The sequence below is a fragment of the Aulonocara sp. 'chitande type north' Nkhata Bay genome, unplaced genomic scaffold (genome assembly GCF_057382095.1).
Source record: "Aulonocara sp. 'chitande type north' Nkhata Bay isolate Kocher_YH1m ecotype deep benthic unplaced genomic scaffold, A_spYH_male_GT1.1 unmapped_scaffold_20, whole genome shotgun sequence".
NCBI lineage: Eukaryota > Metazoa > Chordata > Actinopteri > Cichliformes > Cichlidae > Aulonocara > Aulonocara sp. 'chitande type north' Nkhata Bay.
The window spans coordinates 1,517,501-1,537,437 of record NW_028234352.1 but is presented as its reverse complement, the minus strand read 5'-3'; the positions used below and the strand labels follow the sequence as shown (position 1 = coordinate 1,537,437).

The window sequence follows — 19,937 nt, the reverse complement described above, 5'->3', positions numbered from 1 at the left end:
CAGCTTTCCCTGCTTCCCATAGAACAGAAGCAGATATTCCGGGAGTGTCATTAAAGTCTAAATATGAAGTCCATTCCTTTTTAAAATATTTAAGAAAGTCTTCATCTTTAAGTAGTGATATATTAAATCTCCAGTTTTTTCTTGGCGTAGTGTTATTCTTGTGCATTAGTGTTAAAGATACAGGAGCATGATCGCTGACAGCTATAGGGTGAATCTCAGTGTCTGAAATGTCACACAGCAGTGAGCTGCTGACCAAAAAATAATCCAGACGAGAGTAAGAGTGATGAACATGCGAGAAAAAAGTATATTCCTTACTGTTGGGGTGAAGGGAGCGCCATGCATCGCAAAGACCAAAGTCGCTCATATACTGTTTGATCATATTTGTGGACTGCCAATTACGCTGAGTTCCTGTTGTGTTGAGCCTATCCATTTCTTCATTTAGTCCAAGGTTGAGGTCACCGCCAAGAATGAGTGCGCAATCGAGGTGTTCAGAGAGTGCACTGAAAAATCCGTGGAAGAATGTGGGTTCATCAACATTTGGACCATATATACTTACAATACATAGTTTTTTGTTCAATATTGATAGTTTAATAATTAGAAATCTACCCTCTGGATCTATAACTGTATCGAGTACTGTAAAATTAACATTTTTATGTATTAAAATTGCTACTCCCCGTTGTCTAGAATTATAACCGGCTGCAAACACGTTAGGAAACTCAGGTGTTTTAAGTTCATTTAAACCTGTGACAGGTTTGTGAGTTTCTTGTAATAAAACAACATCTGCCTGTAGTTTTTTAAGCTGGTTAAATATCTTTAACCTCTTTCCTCTGGTGCCAGCTCCATTTACATTCCATGTGACAAACCTCAGCATGCCCTTAATTGTGCGTGTATGTCTAATGATGTATGCTGGGTGTTTCGTTTAGACAGGTGGAGAGAATATGGAAACATCCCTTGTTTGTAAATAGAAAGAGAGAGAGAAAAAGTGTGGTGAGAGGCTCCATAAGTCTGACTATGTGTGAATATTCACTAATATGAACAAGCGTGGCTTGCTTATGTGTCCTGCAAGTCTGTGCGTGCTGTGAGGCTGTTGTGAATGTGCTGCCGTTGAGCGGATGTGTTTGCGTGATCGTGGTGTGAAAATATGGAGAAATAGAGGGTGTTTGTTTGTAGGTGAGTGGGGAAGTAGGTGATCACAGCAGTGAAAGACAAGAGAAAGAAAGAAACCACATGAACTGTGAGCAACAACAACAAAAAAGAAACGAAACGGAAACATTCCAATTAAAGTAATGATGGAGGGTGACGGTGTTATATCTGCTATGACATCATATTGATATTACTAGGTTAAACAAATGTTAAAGGAAAAAGTGTGAGTGAATAAGAAAAGTGTGTAGCGGGTTCTTATCTGGAGTGCAGTCAGTATAACCACAGTGTGGTGCCGGGGTCGCGGTATAGCTGTCTGTCCACGTAGAGCCGGTCCACAGCGATGACAGCACGGGAGCCTTTCTGGATAAAGCTACGTCAAACTGGGAACAGGACCTTGCGTCGTTCCAGGATCTCTTTGGGGAACTGGTCGTTCACGCTGAAGTCCGTTCCTTTCAGCTCTCTGCCGTGACTCTTCACCTGTTCCTTCTGTTTGAATTGCCCGAATTTGGCCACAATAGGCCGTGGTCTCCCGGTCCGCGACCGAACGCCCCCCAAGCGATGTACTCTATCGAAGTCGATGTTCTTTACGGTGTCCTCCGGCAGCTTCAGGTGGATTTTGATGAAGCTTTTCACCGTTGCCTCCGCATCCTCTCCGGTAGATTCTGGAATACCAGAGAACACAAGATTATCTCTCATGCTACGGGCTTGTAGATCGATAACGGACTCTTTTTATTTTTTTATTTTCAATGTTTAGCTGGGTCACGTTATCGGTGAGAGATTTGACCGACTCCCGTAGCGTGGCATTTTCACCGCCTCCCTCGGGCACTCATGTGTGATACAGAGTAATAAACCTGACTACATTTGCTACACTCTCTTTATTACCTGTTACTTTAAAATTCATACACTAATTATGTCTCTGTGTTTGCCCTGTGATAGACTGGTGACCTGTCCATGGTTTTCCCAAACTTTTCCCCTGGATGGATAAATATTAACACTTTATATTAAGAATGCAAATCATATACACTCAACAAAAATATAAACGGAACACCTTTGTTACTGCTCCCATTCCCCATGGGATGGACGTAGAGACCTAAAATTCATTCCAGATACACAATATAACCATCCCTCCCAAACAGTGGTCACAAATCAGTCCAAATGTGTGGTAGTGGGCACATCTGCTATATTGAGATAATCCATCCCACCTCACAGGTGTGCCACATCAGGATGCTGATCTGACATCATGAGTAGTGCACAGGTGTACCTCAGACTGCCCACAACAAAAGGCCACCCTGGAATGTGCAGTTTTGTCTCACAGCAAAATGCCACAGATGCCACAAGCAATGAGGGAGCGTGCAACTGGCATGCTGACAGCAGGAATGTCAACCAGATCTGTCGCCCGTGCATTGAATGTTCATTTCTCAACCATAAGCCGTCTCCACAGGCGTTTCAGAGAATATTGCAGCACATCCAACCGGCCTCACAACCGCAGACCTCGTGTAACCACACCAGCCCAGGACCTCCACATCCAGCAGGTTCACCTCCAAGATCGTCTGAGACCAGCCACCCAGACAGCTGCTGGAACAATTGGTTTGCACAACCAAACAATTTCTGCACAAACTGTCAGAAACCGTCTCAGGGACGCTCAACTACATGCCCGTCGTCCTCATCGGGGTCTTGACCTGACTCCAGCTCGTCGCCGTAACAGACTTGTGTGGGCAAATGCTCACATTCGATGGCGTCTGGCACGTTGGAGAGGTGTGCGCTTCACGGATGAATCATGGTTCACATTGTTCAGGGCAGATGGCAGCTGAGAATGTCCCAGTTCTTGCATGGCCAGCATACTCACCGGACATGTCACCCATTGAGCATGTTCGGGATGTGCTTGACCGGCGTATACGACAGCGTGTACCAGTTCCCACGAATATCCAACAACCTCGCACAGCCATTGAAGTGGAGTGGACCAACATTCCACAGGCCACAATTGACAATCTGATAGACTCCATGCGACGATGTGTTGCACTGCATGAGGCAAATGGTGGTCACACCAGATACTGACCGGTTCTGGGTCCCCAGACCCCCAATAGCGCAAAAAACTGCACATTCCAGGGTGGCCTTTTGTTGTGGGCAGTCTGAGGTACACCTGTGCACTACTCATGATGTCAGATCAGCATCCTGATGTGGCACACCTGTGAGGTGGGATGGATTATCTCAATATGGCAGATGTGCCCACTACCACACATTTGGACTGATTTGTGACCACTGTTTGGGAGGGATGGTTATATTGTGTATCTGGAATGAATTTTAGATCTCTACGTCCATCCCATGGGGAATGGGAGCAAAAACAAAGGTGTTGCGTTTATATTTTTGTTCAGTGTATATACATATATACACAGACCTCACACAGAGACAGCAGCTACACTGTGTGTGGATGTGATCCACAGTCACAGCTGTGGGTTTCAGTCAGTGTGTCTCTAACTTCATGGTCACATTTCAAAGCTTATTGGAGCCAGAAGATGTTCAAGTAAAAGATTTATTGCTGTACTCGTCTACCAGGATAACAGGAGGTTCATAAAGCTGTGTAATACTTCAGCTTTACATCATGCAGTAGTAGTTTATTAAACCCCCCAAAATATGACTATCCAGAGTTGGGACCAGGAAGCAGAGTTGCAGTCTTACACGCCTCTCTGCAGCTTCTCTCCTCCTGCTACCCCCCAAAAACCCATCTCCATAGAGACTGTGTCAGCTTCCAAACAGACAAAAAACAAACTAAAAACCAGCAACAAACAACTTAAACATAAACAATCACAAAGAAAGAACAATACAGTATCCACATCTGAACCAAAGAGTAAAACAGTGAAATGTGGATTATTAAACATTAGGTCTCTCTCCTCCAAGTCTCTGTTAGTACATGTTAGTAAAAACATTTCTGCATTTTACCCATATTTTATTTTTAACTCAAAATCAAAGATTCCAGATTCTCCTACATGTTGGTTTTGAATCAGATAGGACGACAGATTTCAGGTGGCCCTGTGTCTTTCTCTATTACATTTGCCACTGTGTAACTCAAAGTTATTTAAGGACTAGTTTATTTCAATGGATGAGTTTACTGACTGACGCGCAGAAGAAATAGTTCTTTATGGAGCCTAGATGGTGTGAATGATGAGACCAAAGACTGCAATATCTTGTACCAAAAATATATTGAATAAATGGAGGAAAGGGGAAATGGAACAAAATAATTAACACAACACACAACATAAATGCCCACAATTAAATAATAAATCAATGCTGTGATTTTTCTGTGCAAAAGTCCTTTTTGGTCCTCTTCTTTTTAAAGTTCACTTTTAAGGTATTCCTCCTTAGGGTCCAGCTTCATACAAATGGGGAAATATGTCCGTAATCCAAAGACGGCTAAGTGGGGGAAAGAGGGGAAACAAAGAATGGTCCTACCGGCTCGCCACTTCAATATGAAGAAGATTAATTCAAAGGGAGGGAACAAAACCTGACCTGTAGGTCAGAAAAACGTCCATTAGCACATCAAGTTCGATTCAGTTTACCGGTAAACAAATATATTTTTCTGCAAGCCTATGTAACAATGCAAATCATCATCAACCAATGTACAACAGTTAAATTATTAATTATCTTGGCTACGTAGCTTAAGCTATACAGTCCAGTAGCGTTCGCTACAAACAATACAAAAACAACAATAAAGGAAAACAGCTGTCTAACAGACAGCATAGCCGAATTCAAGGCAACACATAACAATAATCATTCAATCGCACTTTGTTTCAAAGTAAGCCCATTAAAATGCTTAAGTAAATAAAAGTGTTCAAAAACAGCGGTTTTTGAGCCGGAGTTCTGCTCGCGGTGGGAACGCCGCCGCACAAAGTCATTTTTTAATCGCGAAAACGATCGACTGGTTACTGACAACCAAAAGGTTGTTTTTGGTAGATATTAAAGATCATGGGTGGGCGGGGCAAATGGAGCAGTTTTCTACAGTCGAGTAAAATTCCAGGAAAGAGCTGGGTGTGGCTTTCCTTTAAATCACATGATCAACAGCTTTAAGATGGAGGCAACTCGCTCAGTGTTTCCTGTTTCATTCTTAGACTGTGGCGATGGTAAGTAGCAGCTTTTCACTTGTTACCTGGCATCTTTTCAGCCACCAATGATAGTCATTGTATGTTATCAACATTTCACTAACTATGTTTTCTCTCATGTTTAAAATAGGCCGACCAAGAGCAAAATAGGTATGTCTGCAGACTCTGCTGTAGCCAAAGTTATCAGATCTCCTGTGTTTTTAAATCCCTAACTGCTCGATCATTATCATTTTAGAAGACAACAATTTCTCAAAGGAGGTTCAAAACTAATGCCTACAAGATTACCAAGAGGATGGTTCGGGGCTCTTACATGACTCCGGGAAGTCAACACTTGGTGGATGAGGTGTGTTACCTTTGACACTTTTAAGACAGTCCTGTTTATCACTACTAACAATAAGCAAATATGTTTTCACTCAACAGATCCTTCACAGCATGTTGTTTCTGGGCAAAATCAACAACATCCCCTTTTCTCCAGAAGAAATCTTCCCTAATCCTTTTGTTTTGGGTTCTTTAATGAGAAGATATCCCAGGCCTTTTAAGTTGTATTCGACTCAGCTTCCCAGGCGAAGTCCCTTCTCCTGTGTGCTCGACATGGTAAGATAACTCTTCTCACATTTTCAGTCAATCTGACAAACTTCCAGTTTTTAGGAAAGTATAATGCAAAGTGCTTTTTTACTGAGAAATCCAAAGAAAATCCATACTGTACCTTATACTTCAACATATGCTTCTAGCTATACTTCTCCACCAAACACAGAGACTGCAGGAGAGCTGGAGACTTGCTTCAGAATTTGTTAGTTCTAAATAATGTCTAACAGACTCATTATTGGAGATACTTACAGTCTTCAAGGCGTATATGATGCTGTCACTGTGTAGCTGCTGGATCTGTTAAGCTCAAAGACTCTAAATTCAGCGTGTTTTGACAGCCCGGCATAGCAAAATAGAAAAAAAAGGTCAATTAGCAAATTTAATTATAAATTAGTGAGAACAAAGATGGATTTTTGCTTATTGATTTAAAATTAAATAGATTTTTGCGACATGTTTCACCCCCTATCTTAAAATGTCTAAACCAAAAGCATCCAATGGTCCTGCATAGTTAAACAAGTCAAGCAGCGAAACAAACATGTTGATCAACTTTCTATGAAAAACAACTATATAATCAGGTGCAACACTTTGACCAGATCTGTAACTGTTTTCAGATCGTCCTGCAAAATAACTCAGAGAATGAAGAGCAAATAAAGCAGAGTCTGCAAGATCTCCTCACAGACTTGGACTTAGAAGAGAATAATAAAAAAAACAGCTTTCGTCTCGTCCACCATCTGCATTTCTCAAAAATCCCAAACCAACAAATCAGAAAGGTACTGCGGAGTCTCCATGTCCACCAAAGGTCCTAACGCTGGGAAAATTATGATTGCTGCCTCCTGTCTTAGCAAATGGCATAAATATGTATCTGGTGCGGTGATGACCTATTATCCAAACACAGTCCAGAAAGATTACTTTGATGGAACAATTGAAGTACCTGGAAATATCAGGTGTGAGGCTTTTTGTCTCCGTGATGGTGCCAGAATGAAGCCTTGCAGATCATGTAAGAATTTGTTTGGCTTGAACACAGAAGACCTCAGAGAGTGGCCATATGGTAACTGTGCTGAAGCTGAGAGCCTGAGCAATTTGCTTGAAAATGAGAGAGAAGTTGAAACACATGTGGATGAATACTCAGCTGAAAAGGATAACAGGCAGAGAGCTGAGGATGAGGTTGGTAGGGTTCTTAGAACTGTGTTGCAAAGGATTCGGTTTAACTGGACAGGTGAATTTTACAACCCAGAACAAGAGTGAGATTTCATGAAATCATTTGCATTCATCATTCTGATAAATCAAAGATTCTCTGCTCTGACAGCATCTGTGTGGATTTTCTGTAATCACAGAGACGTGTATAAGCATGTTTACTTTCCATCTCCATGTAATTGTCACATTTAATAATTAAAACTGGCTTCTATGGGTTTTTGTTTGTTTGCTTACATATCTAGTGTTTAATGCAATATGAAGCATTATCAGACAGCATTTATTGGGAAGAATCCCATATTTATACTGGTCTGTACCCAGGGTACACAGAAAATAAAAACACATGTTTTCTTATTATGATCCCAACTATAATTTACTTAAGCAAAAGCACTACATGTGTAGTTATAATATTTATAGCAGTTACTGTTGAGCTTTAAATTTATCATCTTAAATGTTTATATGCTGATTATATTGCTTTATATAAGAAAGGCCTAACTCTGAGTACACTCTGTGCCAAAAAGTGCTGACAGGAAACTGCATGCTTTTGCAGAAACGTGCTTTTGCAGCTAGAAAGTGAAGCTGATATATATCAGTTTTAATTAGTTTTTACCAACTGCTTGCTAGGGCAATCCCACGAGTTTGCTGTTTTTGTATTGAACATGATTCCAAGTGCTTTCTATAACACATAGCAGAGGTGCCACAACAAAGACTGAGAAGAGGACAGGAAGAGACAGTGAAAGAGATGCACTCCTTCGCCATTCATGTTAAAGCGTTGCATAGCTTTAATTTTAGAGAGTGTTGCATAACTTTAGTCATTTTTCTACCACAGGTGAAGCCAAGAATTGTGAAGCTCTCTTTTGGCCAAATACCAGAATCTGTAAGAAGAAGAAAAAACAAACAATCAAATAGGTCATTATTAAGAGAACAACAATCTCTTGATGATTATCCACAGTGTCTTTGATAACTCTGAGATACAAACTGTCAAGTATATACACATCCCAGCAAACAATAGCTGTGTTTGACTAAAGCGATTAATAACAAGGACAGAGCTACAATCACTACAGTCAAACATAAAGGGCTTAATCCTGAATCCAAGTCTGAGCTGTGATGCCGTTGGTGCTGAAAGCTGCTCAGATCCTGAAGCTGCACGTTTTGTCTCTCTCTAACCAAACCAGCAGCAAAAGAAGACACATTTCGCTTGACATAAACATTGTCATGAATTCCCTCTTACTTTTGCTGGTTTGCTTCCACCACCATTAAAACACACACAGAAAAACAACACAGCACAGCTCTCTGCCTCTCTCAGTGTACTTTAAGAACACCGTTTCCCATCTCAAATCTCTGTTTTTGGCATTATTCGCTTGCTTGTTATGAAGCAGTCTACCGTTGTTTACAGCCGTTTTTTTTTTAATGACTTCCGACAAGACAGCCTCATTTCTGCTGTTCAATACCAAATTTTATTTATTTTTTTCAAATTAAGTGAAACTGCAAAATGCTCTGCTGTGTCTCTATTAAAACCTCTTATTAAAACCTCTGAATCACTTCAGCAGCATCAGCCAATGTACATTTGTTGAGTCGTGGTTCTCGTCTGCTTTTGTTCTACTGCAGAATAATATTTTTAAGGTTATCTACTGTAAAAAGCTAGGCCAGGAAAATCTGCTTCATGGTTTTGTGTTTTATCCTCAGTTACTTTGTCACAAAAGCATCTGCTGTGATGCTCACACCTCTGATGAAGTTTCACAAGTGTCAGTACTGATAAATGATCAGAATTATAATGTTTCTGACTCTCTGAGTAAGAATTAAATGGAATCTAATTGGGACCTTGTGAATTGGAATTGAACAGGTTCTAGAAATCAGTGATGATACTCAGCTCCAATACCCACCTATGATATTAGGCTGACGAACGCTGACTGGGTTTCATTTACCAGCTTTTTATGTTCTTCCTGCAGTTTCCTCCCCACATCACTCATCTTAACTTTTTTCCAGTCCTCCTCAGTCTAAACAGAACACACAACAATACAAAGAAAAGCTCAGGTGATTGATCTCTAACACTAGGCATCCCCAGTCTTATTCTTAGCAGTCTAACTTCTCACCATATCTTTGAAGGCCTCTCCATTGTAGTAGCGCTTGGATGCTGGATACTCTATCGTTTTGTCACATAGTTCCAGGAAACTGGAAGCCACCAGATGCAGCTCCTCTCCGTCATAGCCGTACAGCTTTTTGTCCTCACGCGTCATCAGCACAAGCTCGTCACATGGACATGAGGTGCCCTTTACCACACCAATAACCTGCATTTTTACAATCTCGGGAAGGTAGAATTTTCCCCAGGCGTTAACTTCATCATCATCCCCGTTGTATTTGGTGTTCTCAAGCTCTTCTATCCACAGGTCAGCACCACTTGGCTTCTTCAGGTGAACGCACATGCTTTTGTTTTTGGAAACAAAATCTTTCACCCATTTCAGGTACTTTTCACCTGGAAAGAAGCAGACAAGGAAATATGGATGAATGTAGAAGTGTTGGAAAAGACAAATAGCAAGGTTATCCTACAGCAGTTTGTGAAAATGTTGTATCTTGAAATAAGCAGGCAAAATGAGGATCTCACTTATCTCATATGTTCTGACTACCGACTTTCTTCAGTTAAAGGACAAAAAAAGGGCACACTGGAGGCTGACAGAGTGTGCAATGGTGGGAATCATTTTGCAGAACTCACTAAAGTTTGTTTCTCCTGGAACAAGCTTTTTACACTTCGGCAAATGAAAATACTGTGTTAAACTAAAAAAGAGCACCAGACCAAGGTCTACAGTACTAACAGAAAAGCATGCCGTTACCTGTTGCCTGTCGACACAGCTGCTGATCTTCCTCACCAAAAAAATGAGGATCCCTGAAAGGAATAGAAAGGTTATGTTAAAATGAATGACTGTCACGGTGATCATGGGAAGCTCCAAAATATCACAACGATAGCTACGAAATCACAAAATGCAGTGTGATGTCTGTAAGCACCAAACATGACATCTCTGCAAATTCATCTTGAAATATGTAGGTACCTCACACGTACAGCTGCAGCCATCTCAGCCATTTATCACTGTGGCTGCCAAGTGGCTGCCACTTCACAAGCGCATGGCACAACATAGAAGAGCCACCTCCACAGGACAAGACTCAGCAGTCCATCTGCATCTTAAGGATAAAGGACACTCTTTGAGGATGCTAATGTTCACATTTTGGGCAGAGAGGACAGATGGTTTGAAAGAGGAGTGAAAGAAGCCATCTATGTCCACTGTGAGCGACCATCTTTGAACAGAGGCGGGGTTTACGACACCAACTCTCTGCCATCTATAATCCAGTTTTGAGATCCTTCCCAGACGCCTTAACGCCCACTCACATCCTGGGCCATCTGACCTCAGGAATTCGCATGATAAGGTGGGGCCAGGTTTCACAATGAACTCACCCGAAACTCTGGCTGATTGGGGCCCACACCCAGTTTCCCACCTTGGCTCAGGTGATTAGAGGATCATCAGGGGTCCTTTTGTCCCTCTGTGGGGGGAAACTCCCACTAGGTTTATATCTGGGACTCTCCACCATTTGACCTTAGAACTGAAGAAGCTTCTCGGATGAGAGGTGAAACGTCTTCAAGTAACTTAAAGAAGTCCAGACGCTTTTCTTTGCAAGCTCCTTTGACTACGATGACCTGGATGACTGAGAACCTTCACAGACATAAGGTGAATGTGACAAACAAAGCGCCTTCTTGTTCTCTGTGATAATGTAAAGTTATTAATGAAAAAACAAACGAGTAAAAAACGGACTGGAAACATGTCTTCAATCAAAACTCGACAAAAACAAAGAAACAGCCTCACTTCTCTGCGACGCTCCCTAAAAATGACGTTACGTGTTACGTACCAGAGATTTCTATACAGCCCTTTATCAAGCCGAGAGAAAGTGACGCAAAACCCTCCAACTAATAACGACTAGCAGAGAGGCTCAGCTGAGTGTAGTTACCTGGTTTGCAGACGCATACAGACGTTTCCTGTAGTGATGTGCGGATCGATCCTGAAATATCGATTCCTCCGATACCAATCATTTATGTTCTAGAATCGATTCTCACATTAAAATATCGATATTTTAGTAATTTAGAGTAAATTTGTAGTTTATCATTAACAGGAACACAGTGGAAAGAAACTATAACATTCGGATTGCCTACATTCAAAGGAACTACTTCCTCTTCCGCCTTTCATAGTCATGTGCGAAATACGGCTGTATAAATGTCTCGCAGCCCCTTGGCGTGCGCACTCACAACAATGGCTGAGCGTAATTGTGCGGATGTATTTTACCTCCACAAACAGCTGAGCCGTGGTTTGCAAAAAAAGTGAGGTGTTGTGGCCATACTTGCCAACCTTGAGACCTCAGAATTAGGGAGACATTCAAAAGGGCTGTTTGGGCGGATAAATATATTTTACAGGGTTTATTTATCGGATAAAATACGTTAAATGTCACCGTTATTATTGGCCGGCCCGGAAACAGCGGGGGTGTCCAAATTCAGAGGCTGCTTCCACCTGAGGACCGGCCTTCGCGGTCTAAAGAAAGCCGGGTAGTACGTCACGAGCTCCCTCGGTGGAGTGAAACTCTGCCGTCTGCTCCTTGCTGTCTAAAATATAACCGGGCGCTGACGTAAACTCTTCTGTTTAATCATTTTCTGTTTGACGTTTATTCAGCTGTGTGAAAACCCCGGAGGAACCCTCCCGAGGGAATAATAAAGTTTAATTTAATTTAATCTAATCTAATAACTTTAATCTCAGCCAAACCGATTTACTCACGAACAAATAAAACACTGAAAAAGCCAAACAAGAACATTTTTAAGTTATCAAAGTGACTTGTACATCATGTTTAACCCGAGTGGTGAAAGACCGCGGGGGTTTGAAGACGATGTGTCGGCTCAGATATTTGAAGTTTACACAGCTACATTCTCACCTGAAAATATGTTAAAAGTTTTTTTGCGACCCAGAAAGAGAAATAAGAGTGATATTAAAACTAAGTCGCTGCCGTCATTGTTGGAAACTGGAATTGGCTGGGCCGCGCTATGAATTCTGCGATATGGTTTTTCAACTTTGTTGTCCGGGTGGAAAATCTGGAGAAAGGTGGGATTCTCCCGGAAAAATCGGGAGGGTTGGCATGTATGGTTGTGGCAACATCACTAACCTTGTCAAACACCTCAGAGTAAATCATATCACAAAATATGACGAGCGTATGTTGAGGCGAACTGAAGAGGAGGAGAGGGACAGGTGCTGCTAGGGTGAGAGTCTCTCACGGAGTCCTTTAGTCCTCCAGGCAGGCAAGGTGTTCAAATAGCACACAACTTTAGTTTTTTTTATTTCTATATGATGAACTCTGCATTATTAAGTGATAAGAAGAAGGTATTCTGATGTCCTGTAATCATTATGACGCTATAATTTGAGATACAATAAATAAAATCCGTTTTGTACAAAGTATCGGTATCGGATCAGTATCGTCGATACCACCCTGAATATTACTTGGTATCGGATCGGAAAGGAAATCAGTGGTATCGCACATCACTAGTTTCCTGTCCTCTCGGACACAGCTGTGATAGAACATGTGGTGCATTACCGCCACCAACTGGCTTGGAGTGAGGACCGGAAATCGCTCATGCCAAATCAAAAAAAAAAAAACATAAAGAAAGATTAAGTGAAGAGATAAATGAATACATTAAATCAAGAAGAAAAAAACCCACCACCGGACATATACATCCTCATATCCTTCTGTACAAATGAGTTTGTTTTAGAAACAGAAAAAAGCCACAAAACCTTCACATCTAGAAATCCTTTGCAGTAAAACTTGTTTTTTGGCAGGTTCCACAGGTTTTGAATCAGTTTTCTTCTTTATTCCTGATAATTTTGACAATGAAAAAGAACATGTTCTATAGGGCTTTGGAGTTGACGTCACGCCGCAATGCATTGTGGGAGCGCGGCACCATTTTCGAGGTCTACGAATCAAAACAAACACACTGTGTTGGAACGACGATTACAAGATGCTTAAAAGCAGCTCAAAAGAGAACGGACTGTATAGAGACCGATTGCGTCCAGAGGCGAAGCGGCGGTACTTGCAGAAAATAGCGTGCAGTGGAAATGTGGACCCGTATGAAATACGGCCGTGGAGTAGAAACCCTGAAGACGTAGCCTGATATATTTTCGTACCTTATCTGTGGAGTCAGCGCGTACAAGTCGTCATTCAAACAAAGGTAAGTCAGCTCGAGTACTGCGTGTGAAATGCGTTTGATTTCCCTGCAAACATTCACATTAGTGCAGCATAAATTCATTCATGAGGGGAAATTACAGTGAGAACATGTGGAGGCTGTTAGAGGGAGAAGATAGTGAGTTCAGTGCAGGGCTGTGCAGAGAGGTTTAAAGGGGCGGGTGCTCAAAGTTAAAAAGGGGCACATTGAACCAGGCTGAATAACAACAACACACATTCATCAAGAATCTAATATGGGAAGGGCAGGGCTGTGTTGGTCTGAGACTGTAGACATTAAAAAGTCCACAGGAGAGATGGTAGCTGATTAAACAAGTGTCATGAGATAATAACAAAATGCAAAGATTGGTGACAGCGCTTGGAACCATAAGGCAACAAAAAGCTATGTATGTAAAAAAATAAAAAAATAAAAATATATATATATATATACAGTGGGGCAAAAAAGTATTTAGTCAGCCACCGATTGTGCAAGTTCCCCCACTTAAAATGATGACAGAGGTCAGTAATTTGCACCAGAGGTACACTTCAACTGTGAGAGACAGAATGTGAAAAAAAAATCCATGAATCCACATGGTAGGATTTGTAAAGAATTTATTCGTAAATCAGGGTGGAAAATAAGTATTTGGTCACCTCAAACAAGGAAAATCTCTGGCTCTCACAGACCTGTAACGTCTTCTGTAAGACGCTTTTCTGTCCCCCACTCGTTACCTGTATGAATGGCACCTGTTTGAACTCATCATCTGTATAAAAGACACCTGTCCACAGCCTCAAACAGTCAGACTCCAAACTCCGCCATGGCCAAGACCAAAGAGCTCTCGAAGGACACCAGGAAAAGTATTGTAGACCTGCACCAGACTGGGAAGAGTGAATCTACAATAGGCAAGCAGCTTGGTGTGAAAAAATCAACTGTGGGAGCAATCATCAGAAAATGGAAGACATACAAGACCACTGATAATCTCCCTCGATCTGGGGCTCCACGCAAGATCTCATCCCGTGGGGTCAAAATGATCATGAGAACGGTGAGCAAAGATCCCAGAACCACACGGGGGGACCTGGTGAATGACCTGCAGAGAGCTGGGACCAAAGTAACAAAGGTCACCATCAGTAACACACTACAACGGCAGGGAATCAAATCCCGCAGTGCCAGACGTGTTCCGCTGCTGAAGCCAGTGCATGTCCAGGCCCGTCTGAAGTTTGCCAGAGAGCACATGGATGATACAGCAGAGGATTGGGAGAATGTCATGTGGTCAGATGAAACCAAAGTAGAACTTTTTGGTATTTTGGTATCCTGTATTTGTTGTTGAAGACTTCTTCAGCTTCTTCTCAAGGACATCAGCTGCTTGTTTGGCAGCAGAGGCAGTTAAGAAGCTTCCTGAAAAACACTGAACAGTGAGTTCACTGTGGCATATGACAGATTCAGCTTTCTGTGTGCAAATGTGTCTGTGTCGACCTTTCAAATGCTGTTGAATCCAAAACATCAGCGGCTCCTCGGCTGCTCGCTTCATGCACTTCTGTCTGTGTGACAGTCCAATGACATCACAGCTGTTTCCAGCCCCAGTGTCTCAGGACTGGACACCTTTAAACATGTCGAGGATCAAACAGCGTCCAGCTAAACACACATGAAACTATCAGAGCTGACAATCATTCCAATAACATCTAATGGTTCATGTATGTAGACACAGGACTACAAGGAAATGGCTCTCAGCATCTGGCTGTGGGAACACATGAGTCCCTGTTTGTGTTCAGATTGTGTGCATGTTTTAGACGTGTGTCACATGTAGAAACACAACAATCCCACAATGACACACAGATGTGTTTGACACAGCTGTGCAGCTGTAAGTTGTTTCTAATGATTCATTGAAGCTCTTCTAACATTCTGGAGACGATCAGTACATGAATCTGTTCAACACGACAACAATTTGACTTCAGTGTGAACGTTTGCATTAAATAACCTTCTTCATCCAGCTGACAGCATCTTCATCCTATGATGTGAACAGTTCCTCCTGTTGATGACAAACCTCTGACAGGATCTGCTTGAGGAGCTTTTTCATGTGCAGCTCTCTGAGCTCAGGGCTGAGCTGCTGTTTCATCTTTAAGAGCTGCTGCCTCCTCGCCGGACTTGTTCTCCTCTTCTTCTCCTAATGACACCATTTCTGCTTCATATTAAATTCAATAAAGATGCTGACATGTATCTGTAGCAACAACATCATTGAATCTAGAACAACTGGAGCCAAACCAGTGGCTCTGCTGGGATCACTGGTGAGCCAACACTTCCTTGTTGATGCAGATTTCAGGGCTTCCTTTTGCTCCTCCGTTATAACTGTTCTCTCTTCTCAACACATGATGACACAAAGGAATCAGCAGTGACAAAGATGATGCTGAAGAGAAGCACACACTTCACACATATAACAGAGCAGTGCAGTTACACACACCTCTGCTCGACATCAGGCCTCAAACAAAGACACAAAACACTAACTTGACTCTAAACAGAAGAAACGAGCAGCTGTTTCTGTTCTGTGCTTATTTATATTTGACACACATGCTTCTCTTTGTGCAAACACACATCGCACTATAAGGGTAACCTCGCACACAATGATTGGACAGCACAGTGATGATGCTGGGAGATCCTATACGCAGCAACACAGAAACACTGAGAACTTTAAACAATGATGGAAAGTGTTATAAATGACTTGTTGGCCTCTGATCTGTCACAAACAGCTGAAACGTGTCTCTCATGAGTCACATGAAGGTTTTTGACAGAAAGGACAAAAAGTAGCTGCAGTCAGTTTGTGTCATTTTTATATTTATTCATCTGGGAGAAAAATCTGAGGGACATTAAAATGTGTTTTCAACAGAGACAAGAACATGAATATAACAGAACAGGTAAATGAACATGTTTCAAGTAAACAGCTGGACTGATCAGGTCCAAACACAGAGTGATAAACTTGTCAAACAGCTGTCATATCTTTATATAGAAGCTCTTTATAAATGCTGCTCACTGCAGTCTGTTTACTAATAATGTCAAAGTGTTAGAAACACAGAAACATCAGAATGGTCTTTGTTCACAGAAACCTGTCTGGGATCCTTTGTTGTTCTTTTGATGCAGAGTTACATTATAAATATAAAGAGTTATTTCAGAGTCTCATCAGTTTTCCTGCATGTCTTTATTTAACACATCAGCAGGGCTGAAGCTCTCATGTTAAACACACACTGATCTATGGACACGTTCATGTGTTTCTAACAGAACCAGGCTGTTATCAGCCTGCACTAACATTATGTCACACACACTGAATGTAACAGTGACAGTTTACATCATCACACAATCAGCTGTGATTGTTTCACTGTCATCAAACGAGTCAACAGGAAGTAGAATCAATAGAAACCAATCATTTCCTGACAGCATGTCTGATGGAAATAAGTGCAGATTATGTATGAAGTCTAACTGCACACAGTAACTGTGTTACAATAAGGACTTAACAGCGCCCTCTGCTGGAGTGTTTCAGTACTGCGTTAACTAGAATACACCACCTCCTCCTCACACCACCTGCTACAGCTCTACTCTTCTATGACTACAGTCATCCACAGCACTGATGTGAGGTCACATGGTTCATATGTAAGGAGCACAGCTGACCTCAGGTCAGTTTAATGACTGTGAGCAGCAGCTGTGTTATTGTCACTGTGACAGGGAGACACTCTCAGACACAGCGCTCATGTCAGCTTGTTCTCATGCAGGAGGATCAGGAGCTCCATGTTTGTCTTTCTGTTTGAATCATGATGTGTTTGTGCCATCAGAGTCTGTCATGAGTACTCAGGGTTTCACAGCAGCTCTTCTGGATGCTGACGAGGACTCCAACCTCATGTTTCACCTCTCTGAGCTTCTGATGTCTGTGAACACTCGTGTTTCTTCTCTGGGCTCATCTGGACAAAAACACCTTTCTGTGTTTGGCTGCAGCCTCATTCTGACTGACAGGAAGTGTGTTATCCATGAGCTGCACTTCTGTGAGGAAGTTTCCTGCTGTGTTTCCTGTCTGTGGACAAACACGAGTGTTCCAGCTGAGGACTTGGTTCCTTCCACCTGTCCATACAGGACATCACGCTGTCTGCAGCTCTGTAAATGCAGCTCCAGGTCCTTCCACGTGCTGCTCTGTATTTGTGCAGTTTGTAGTGTGTCCTGGGAAACGTAGCACACATGGTGTTCTTCTGCTGTTTCCTCCTTTCACTGAGTGTGAAACACTGACGCTGTGCTGTTGTTCACAGAGGGGAGCTGATTCTAGCTGCAGCTGGACTCTGTCATCTAACTGAATGTGTTGGTGCTGATCACGGGGCTCTGAGGGGGGAGCAGCAGGAGGACTCTGGATGCTGACGTCAGTGTATCTGTGGAAGCTCCCACAGCGTGTCTGTCATTCAATATTGTGCTGTATATTGTATCTATGCAAAGATGAACAGACTGTGTGTTCACTGGTCTCTGTGCTGCAGCTCTGATGTCATCATCACTCCCTCCTCCACCCTCAGCAGTCCCAGCATGCTGCTGTGGTGCACCCCACCCTCACTCTACACCTGAGCCACAGACCACACCCTCCACCTCAATATACACCACAGTTTTCTCTGCTGTGGAAATGAGATCAGGAGGAAATCATCATTATTATTATTTAATAAACGCTCACATTAATGTGGGCTTATTTGTTTCATATTAGAAACATTAGTTGAGTGTTTTTAGTATAAAATGGTCAAAGTCCCTCTTTTTGCTCCTCCCCTCACCTGTGGATGGGCGGTGCTGTTACCGTGGTGACAGCTTGGATGTGTTTCAGTCCTGCCTGGTTATCACTGCAGGAATCTTTCACATTTATTACAGGTAATAACTCTGATTTTTCTGTGTATTATGAACCAAATGTATCCTGATACACACAGAGATGGATGAGCAGAGGTTTTTTTTGCAGTTTATGTAGTTACTATGGACTTAATGCATACATATTATTAAAATTAGGGCTATAACAGTTGTATTGATGTATAGCAACTTGAAATGCTCCCACAAATGGCTCCACAGCATGTAAAAATATAACAAAAGCTCTGGCGGACTTGGTTCTGTGGTCAGTCTTAAAGGGTGAAGTTAAACTCTGTAATCTTCACTGTGTCACAGAGTTCAGTGAGTCCCGTTATTCACAGTATCAATCAGATCATCAGAGAACAGCTGATCAGCAATCAGTGGTGCCAACAGCGCCTCCTGTGGTGAGAGGATGCAATAATGCAATGTAGCATTTTTCCACTCAACACTTGCAGTCATGGAAACTGTCTGTTGGATCTGTGTGACGTTGCTTTCTTGGTTAGAGTTCCTCACAAATGTCCAGATGATTCTTCTAATGAGGCGTCGACCATGTTTGCAGCTCTTTGGAAGAAAACGTCGCCCTTTGCCATCCTTACTTTTCTTTGACTTCTTCAAATGCAGCTGAACTCCAGCTGGTATTTTCTTGGACTTTGCAGCTGTTTCTGGTCATCAGTTCATTCCTGCAAACCTCTGAAGCTGAACAACAATGATGCTGCATTGCTGGCTGATCCCAAAAGGTTGATTCTGTTCATCTGGACGTTTTCAGAAACGTTTGCTCACTGATCAGGTGACTTCTTCAGTCTCAGCTGACTGCAGCTTTACAAGCTTACAAACAGCACATTTGCACAATGACTGAAAGCAGCAGCACCTGATATATATGATACTAATATAATACATATACATATATAATCCATACTAATGATGAAGGAACTGAGCTCACAGTCCATTGTTCATTCAGTGAACTACTCAGTTTATTTTGGGCCTCAGAAATGCTCACTCTGTTTGTACATCACTGTCAGCAATAGACTCATTCTGCTGTGTGGACAGGAACACATGTGACATCACTTCCTGTTTGTTTGTGACTGAAGAGGAAGAAGTTTACAAGGAATCATTTAGAAGAGTTTCAAACATCAACTGATTGAATCCATGAATCTGAAAACGTGTTTGTGAGTGAAAGAGACAGACATGTACAGACTGAACTATCTGTTCAACAGTCAGAGTGTTTCTGTAACAGGAGACACTCTTTACACTCCACTCAGCACAGGGACACTGAGGAACCAGACCAGACTCTAAACCCAGGATAAAGAGTTTGAGTGAATGTGGTGTTGAAGGTGTGGAGGTGGATCAGAGTGTCAGAGGAGACTCTGTAGAAGGACAGAGTGCCAGCAGGACAGTCCACATACACTGCTGCTCTGTTAGAGACAGAGGAGGAGGAGGAGGAGGAGGAGGAGGAGGAGGAGATGGATGTTTGTCTGTAATTGTGCCTGACATAACCAGGACCATCATCAGAGCAGATCAGACTCCAGGACTGATCATTGTGTCCAAACACACAGTCACTGCGTCCTTTCCTTCTGATGCTTCTGTAACTCACTGATATATCAACGTCTCCTCTCCACTCGACCTCCCAGTAACAGCGACCAGTCAGACCATTTCTACACAGCAGCTGATAAACAACATCAAATCTGTCTGGATGATCAGGATATGACTGAACCTTCCTCACATGTGTCACCTTCCTGTTGTTGTCAGACAGTTGGAGCTTTGTGTTCACTGTGTTTGTGTCGATTGTGAGTTGACAGGAATCTGATGGAGAGAACAAACACAATCCAGCTGCAGTTATTGATCCA

The 19,937-nt window shown here is 42.2% G+C and overlaps 1 protein-coding gene and 1 pseudogene across 1 annotated transcript in view; one reads left to right on the top strand and one right to left on the bottom strand.

The window, feature by feature from the left end:
* Positions 1 to 19,937, bottom strand: part of LOC147300676 (NACHT, LRR and PYD domains-containing protein 3-like) — a 292,597-nt gene that overhangs the window by 117,400 nt on the left and 155,260 nt on the right. The window lies entirely within an intron of this gene.
* On the top strand, positions 5,104 to 7,231 carry LOC147300680 (uncharacterized; annotated as a pseudogene).